Source organism: Anopheles gambiae, chromosome 3 (assembly GCF_943734735.2).
Source record: "Anopheles gambiae chromosome 3, idAnoGambNW_F1_1, whole genome shotgun sequence".
In the NCBI taxonomy this organism is placed as follows: domain Eukaryota; kingdom Metazoa; phylum Arthropoda; class Insecta; order Diptera; family Culicidae; genus Anopheles; species Anopheles gambiae.
The window spans coordinates 66,243,969-66,251,344 of NC_064602.1; the positions used below are offsets into that span (position 1 = coordinate 66,243,969).

The 7,376-nt window shown below is 38.0% G+C and overlaps 1 protein-coding gene across 5 annotated transcripts in view; it reads right to left on the minus strand.

Moving 5' to 3' along the window:
* LOC1272554 (reversion-inducing cysteine-rich protein with Kazal motifs) overlaps positions 1-2,574 on the minus strand; it is a 53,592-nt gene extending 51,018 nt beyond the window's left edge. For 2 of the 5 annotated variants that reach the window (XM_061658922.1, XM_061658921.1), the window contains exons 1-2: positions 2,350-2,548; positions 639-831 (exon numbers count right to left, since the gene is read on the minus strand). The gene's annotated coding sequence lies outside the window, so the exon portion shown is untranslated. Of the gene's footprint in view, positions 1-638; positions 832-1,055; positions 1,241-2,349 lie in introns of all 5 variants that reach the window. The other 3 variants (XM_061658920.1, XM_061658917.1, XM_061658919.1) reach the window with 3 other exon arrangements.
* Positions 2,575-7,376: the final 4,802 nt, after the last annotated feature.

The following is a 7,376-nucleotide window of genomic DNA, read 5'->3' on the forward strand; positions in this document are numbered from 1 at the left end:
TATTTATTTAAATCATATTTTAATCAAAATTTTAAGGTGCTGCGATTTTAAAAGTTAGAGGCAGGCTATTTGTTCAATATCTGCTATGTAAAAAACTACCTTTCATAGCCAATTGTTTTAATTTAGTGTGTTAATTCGATTAGCGATAGAGTTCATTTTGTAAAGTTCGGATTATAAATTAAATTCATTTGCTGCTGCGTAGTACATGTGATCTATGAAATACACTCTATCCGTTGAAATCAAGGTCAGACCATGTGTATAACTGATTGGAATAATCTATGGTTCAATTCAGATCTGGTTTCTCTTAGATGCTTGTCTAAAAATGGGCTAGGTCGATTTTAGAAAGGGCGGCACGTTAAAATCGGGTCCATTTTCCTTATCGCCAAAGTAAAAGTAAATTCCAAAGTAAAAAATTATTCTGTGTGCCATTTTGGTATTTTTAAGGGATCTCATGATGAACAAAACATATAGCCTCATGTATAAACATAGCCACGAAAGTGAAAAAAAAACTCATATTTCTCCAAAATATTATTCTTCATAATAATAAAATTATATAACCCAGTTTTCCCCTCTTCAGAATTGAAACAAATACATTAACGAAGAAAAATTGAATTGTTATATGATCTACTACTACTTACTTCAAATCAAATTTAAACTTAGCTAACCCAACTTGAGGGGTGGCTCTGTAAAGTCGCCATGGGTTCAAGCCTTTTCAAGCGGATAGATTGATTAACCGCCTGCGTAGTAATGAATAAAGCATCGAAAACCTGTATAGGCCGGCATGTGCAGGACGTGTAGGACGTTACGCCAAATAGAAGAAGAAGAACCCAACTGGATTGGATGATTTGATGATTAGGAAACTGACAGCAATAATGTTTATCGTTTCTGATTGTTCGAACATTAGATACTATTATTTATACTCTCTTTTCATTCGTTTTGACGCAACTTCTTCCAAATCTGAATAGAACCTCACCCGCCCTTTACGTCCTTACTTTGTTCTATAATTTATATTATTATTTCAACATAATTTCGAGAAGCTCACATATTTTACCTACGTTTGTTAATTACATTACCAAAGTAAATGTTCAGACAGTTTTTTTGTTTAAAAACACTGCATAAACGGCTAGTACTTGCGTGCAAACCTAAACATCAGCGAGCAGTATGAAGGTGGAAGGACAACTGCCTTATCGTATCGCTTCCAGTCGCTTGCTTTCATAAGTAAAAGGACTAACCTTTACTCCTAAGTAAAACGACAACGAAGTCAAAATGCAAAACTCGAACAGCTAAGATTGAATGACACACTTTCAGCGCGAATGCGAAAACAGACACGAACACACCACCACCACACAAGAGCACAAGCGGTAAGCTGCTGGCTCACCGGAAACGATGTGTCCATTAGCATGGCCCAAACCTGAAAGTTTGACAAACTGTCACTATGAAAAATGGATCACATACGAATACCACACTGGACGCACACTTGTTTGTTTGTACTTTTTGAGTTTTGCATTGAGTTTTGTTTGCTTTGAAATGTCTCCAGTTTTCTCAGTATCTTTAACGCCACGGTCACAGGACAAATCCATTCACCGTTCACGCAGACACTGCAACTAACCAACCGCCACAGCGAGTGAGTGTTGCTTCTACTCCGCGAACCTGCAGACTACGGTCGCCGTTCGTTCAATTGATTAATTAATCAAGAGTGTTACTGCATCCTTCCGTACCGCCACAAGTGCACCCGGGCACCACCGTGCCCATTTGCCATGATTGTACGTTTAAATTGTTATTACTGTGGCCTGTGTGCCACAGTAGGGGTATGGGTTGTGAGGGTATGGGTTGTGGGTTTTTTTCTCAACTCTCTCATACACACACCCGGATCGGTGGCGGCAACTTGGTTTATTTGACAAACACTTAGGTACGATACGTTCGATCGAGGCGCCACTCCTCGCTTTTTTATCCCGACAGTGAGGGTAATAAAATATATGAAATAATCGTTATCGTTTCGCAAAACCACGAATGGTGATCGGACGATCATTGTATTGTAGTTTTGTTTTTGTATTCTCTTCTCAAACTGACAATAAACTTAAGCACACATCAAAGAGAAACGAAACTTTACTTGCCACTCGAGTATTAGATGATCATATTTTAAATGAATGGAATGACGTTCCGTAACCCTTCATGGTGCAATTTCAGAGGGTACGTGCGTAAAATTTCAAAACCGAATGCAAATTCTATCTTCATTCTGCAGTTGTGGTCAACCGAAGAGTGGTGGCGGGATGACGTATTCAAATTTTACATTGTTCGGACACTTTTGATGTTTCCGTTTTCGTATGTTTCGCACTACTGTTTGCTAACCTTCTGTGTACACTCCGTTTCACGAACAATGATGATTCACATTTTCGGTTGACACACGGTTTTTTTTTTCTTTTTGTTGTATTTTATTTGACGATTGAAGCGGCACGCGCACCACTTCCCGACGTAACGCACTGATCGTCCTGCCGTTGCTACAAGCGAACGCCGCGGCGCAAACAAAACTAACGGCCTGCTGAGGTGCCACGATCAGTTCGATCCTCCAAAACAGGGCTGAACGTTGGTCTGGGCAACATAAGAGAACGGGAGAACGCGCGCGAGAGAGAGAACGACCGTGGAGCGCGTGTGTGCGTGATGGAAGAAATTCAGAGAGAAAATGCATCTTACAGCATCACGCGCGCAATCAGATGCGCATTTTGAATCTGTAAAATATTTCAATGTTTTAGGTTTTATTGGTGATTGTTTTTGCATTCTGAATGAATGCTGTGTGTATGTGTTATAGCTGATAGGGATTGACGTGCTTATCGCGCTTATGTCGATCGTTTCTGATGACCTAATATTGATTCATTATTGACTAACATTAAGATTTGTCTGTGGAAATCAACTTTGCTTTTATGTTTATTTAACGGTTTTATGGCTTCAGTCGTATTTATTATTGAAGAAGCATGAAATTGTTACTACAAATTGTATTAACATACTAATCCACAAATTTATTTTAATGTTAATTATTTATTATTAAAATACAAAAAAATATTTTATAAAAAAATTGTCAATTCAAAATATACTCAAAAAACAACATTTACACATATCGAGCGTCAAAAGAATTGAGCTTATTGTGGAGCTCTTTTAAAATTAGTTTAATATATATAACAATTCAAAATTCTTAAAACAAACTTAAACAACCTAGTCATGAGTTTCTTTCGTTTCGTTTGCAAGGTTTTTTTTAATCATCGTGCGCCATTTCTCTCTGTTTAGATGCTTTCTAATCTCGCCGGCAAAAATTACTCTCCGTCCTTGTCAGTTGAGTTCGCTCACGGGTTTGCTCTCGCGTGACACCCCGTTACTAAGCGACAAAACATACCCGCATGCGACAGCCATCTACAGTTGGGATCGAAAAAATGTGGCATTTTTAATTTAGAAAGAAAAAAAAATTTAAACCTCACTAAAATATAACATACGGAATGAAGCATTTGAAAAATGTTCAAAAATTTTACTGTTGTGTTTTAGTAACTATTCAATATGTTGTGACAGAAATACAACCCAAATAGCCAGAATTGCTTAAGCAGCTCATTTTGGCACGTTAAAGATCGCTGCTCGAATTCTTCTCTTGTAGTAGTTAAACAGCATCAAAGTTCTAGGTGGCTCTTTAAAATAGCGCTTAAGCAGCTTCCTTATGCCATTTTCAAGTAAGGCGTCATCAATGCAATATACAATTGTGTGAACACAATTAACTAATACTCTAAACACTCTTGAGTTTTACACAATTTCACATATTTTGACTAAAAACTATAATCATTTCACTCAACGTTCCTTCTTCAAATAACAAATCTAACTTATGCAGTAGCTTACAAATGATTGACGGCGTTAGTTTTTGATACTTTGAAAAGAGCCACCCTGTACCGATGTCATGCATTAAAATGTTGTAAAATTCCACTAATTTCCCTAAACCTTCTTAAGGCCGGGCTACATTGATCGTACTCGCAAACGTAATTTTGATTTTCACTAGCGCATCTGGCAGCGACTGGTGGAAGCTTTTTTTGGTAGTCGGGGGAATGGTCGTGCCGGATCTCAAAATTAAGTAGTTATTTAACCGTTTTTCGATGCGAAAACGGCTGGAATACTTGCACAACATATTCATCTATCAATTCCAAAGCTTTTCCAGTCCAGTTAAGGTAAAAAACATGGAAAAATAACATATTTTCTGAAGCGGCTCCAAATTGTTTGGAAAAATGCTTCGGTCAGCCGCCGCCAGGAGCGCTAGTGAAAATCAAAATTACACCAGAGAGTACGATCAATGTAGCCCGGCCTTTAAGGCCGGGCTACATTGATCGTACTCGCAAGTGTAATTTCGATTTTCACTAGCGCATCTGGCGGTGGCTGACCGAAGCATTTTGCTAAACAATGTGGAGCCGCTCCAGAAAATATGTTATTTTTCAATGTTTTTACTTTAACTGGATTGAAAAAGCTTTGTAATTGACAGACAAACATATTGTGCAAGTATTTCAGCCGTTTTCGCATTAAAAAACGGTGTAAAAACTAATTAATTTTGAGATCCAACACGACCATTCCCCCGACGACCAAAAAAAGCTTCCACCAGCCGCCGCCAGATGCGCTAGTTAATATCAAAATTACACCACGGAGTACGATCAATGTAGCCCGGCCTTTAGATTTTTACCATTTCCCTTAACGTGTCCGTCTTTACCTACATTCCCCTAGTTGTGGTAGGCGCTGTAGGACAAGCAATTTTTCCACCATGTCTAAATTCATCTTTTTGATATTTTTAATCCCATAGATTTTCTGACCTATTCCTTAACGATGTCATATCAGTGCTTCTTCTTTTTGTTGATGAAAGTTGTCCAAGTTGTGGCAAAATATTTTTCGTAAAGTGCATCATCAGAGTCGAGCGATGGCTGCTATTTTCACTGGTGTTCTGTTTCTCGCTTTCTCTAGTTGTTGGATTTTTCCACGCTTTCTCTAGTTGTTGGATGGTTTATATCTTCCAAATACCCTTATTTAACGTAACGTTGATGAAATCTATTCATGACCAGTTGATATAAGAAGTAAAATAAATCAATAAATTCGGTGTCCATCTTTACCTACCTTCCCCTATTTTAAAATACAATCGAACCTCATTTCTGAACCCGACTCGAATTCGAATGATTTTTTTGTTATTTTCGTTGCTTTGTTGGGTTACTAAACGTATACTTACTAATAATTTTTCAGCATTTTACATTTTGTAAAGCAGGAAGTTTTTAAATTTTTAAAAGTTTTGTTTTAGCTTTATTTTAACCCAAGGTTAATAAACAAACCCGAATCAATTTTAAAGTTAACTATTTACTTGTGAATGCCTTCTTCGACTTATTTTTGTGCAATAAGAACGTTAAATACAAATGTGTTTCATAAAATAATTGTAAAGTCTTGTGGTGCGACGCCTGTAGTTTGTGGAGCTTTGAGGGTTAAGGCGTTAATGAAGCTCTTTCAAATTACATGCCAGCATTCATTTGAAATCATCTTTCAAATCATACATTATTACATTTTCATGCATTTTCAAACATCACTTGCTGCAGCTCTGACACAAACGCACCTTTTTTGCTTGTGGGGAGGGGAACTCAAAGTTGTCGCACTAAATTACAATGACACGTGAGTGTAATTAGCGCGCAGGAAACTGAAATAATGACCGCACTGAAATTCCTATGGCTTTTCAAAGTAAGCACAATGATGCTGTTGGCAGCAAAAGCATTCCAGGATAGAAGTCAATGGGCCAATATGTCAAATGAGTAAATGGGGCAGTGTGGTCACGGGGACCCTTACTCTGTTTTTGTTTCTAAATTAGTATTACACATTATTCATAGCTCTATTTCATAGGAGGAAAAACACTTACCTCTCGCAATCCACTGTGTGGTTGGTACTCGCAAACTATTACTACTGCGCACAGTTTTGTCAACATTTGCTCCACACACATTCGGATCTTTGCTTGCTTGTGGACACCGTCCTCGTTGGCATAACTACTGTTCAGTAAAATCATGAAAATGGCATGCAAATGGTAAAAGGTCAATGTCGAATCGGGTGTTCATCGGAATGCAGGAACTATCGTACAAACGAGATGAGTTTCACCGCCGAACCGCCCCAATGGGAGAATAGCTGGAAACGGAAACAGTGCTGTGCCGGTAGTTGCTGTTGTTTGTGTGTGTGAGTGTGTATTTTGACTTTTTTTTATTTAAAAACCAATATTTTCACCCCGCCGCCGTGCGGATGTATTACACAGTACAACACAGTTTGTTTTCCATTTTAATGTTTTGTTTTAGTCCTTTTGTTTGCCTCTCTGTCTGTAACTTGCTCGTTGCTCGGTACATGTTACGCTTTGTCACGCTTTGCCACACAGAGTAGTGTTGCTGTTGTTAGTACAATTACATGAAAACATGGTGCGCTCGAGTAGGAATGGAGATACTAGGGGTATTGTGTTTGACGCAACGCAAATATGCCCTCTTAGGAACAAGCACGTAATACGAAAGTTTTCCGCCAAGGAGTCACAAGCCTGTTGAAGCTCAACACTTCAAGTCGGTTGCTGTAGCAGTTCAGTTTAAGGATTAGTTATGGAGCAAGAGGGTTTTCCATTGTAAGGAGCTTTACGCTTTGCATTGGATTAGATGTCGGGTCGGGTGATAAATAGACGTCTAATACAATTATATTTAGAGTTTTTTTTTATTTTTGGGAGGAGGGGGAGCAGTGTGTACACGTTTTAGGACGATTTCGGGGGTTTTCTGATATGATGGAATGAGACGAAACCACTGACACACGTTGCCCCCCGCCCAAGCAGGGTTGTTTGAGTGTTGTAATTGATTATTTAATTACAGTACCACCATTTACTTCTAGCAAGGATCTATGAGCATTCAAACAAATCCTTTGAGGTTGGGATTCAATTTCTGTTTCGTGTGTTAATTTGTTGAGGTGAATTTGCCAACTTATTTAGTTGTGTTTGTCTATATGGAAGCTACGTTCAGTGTGCGGCAGAAGGTACAATTGATAGTTCTTTATGTATAGTTATCCACCTTATGTGTGTTTTCTATGTTTGTTTGTCTCTATTGATGAACAGGGAGTAATTTAGTGCTGGTTCACAAAAATAGCTGCATCCTAAGTGTGATTGGTACACGTAATTCTATGACCCAGTTCCGTATTTGATACAGACACCGATCGCAGTTTGTTCTTCTTTTCTATGATCATATCATACCATTAGTTTTGTGTATATATATATGTATATTTATAATATGTACCAATATACGTATAAATAGTGCCATTTTGTATAATCATACGAATACGTACAAATGTACGTTACTACAGTAGAATATAATATG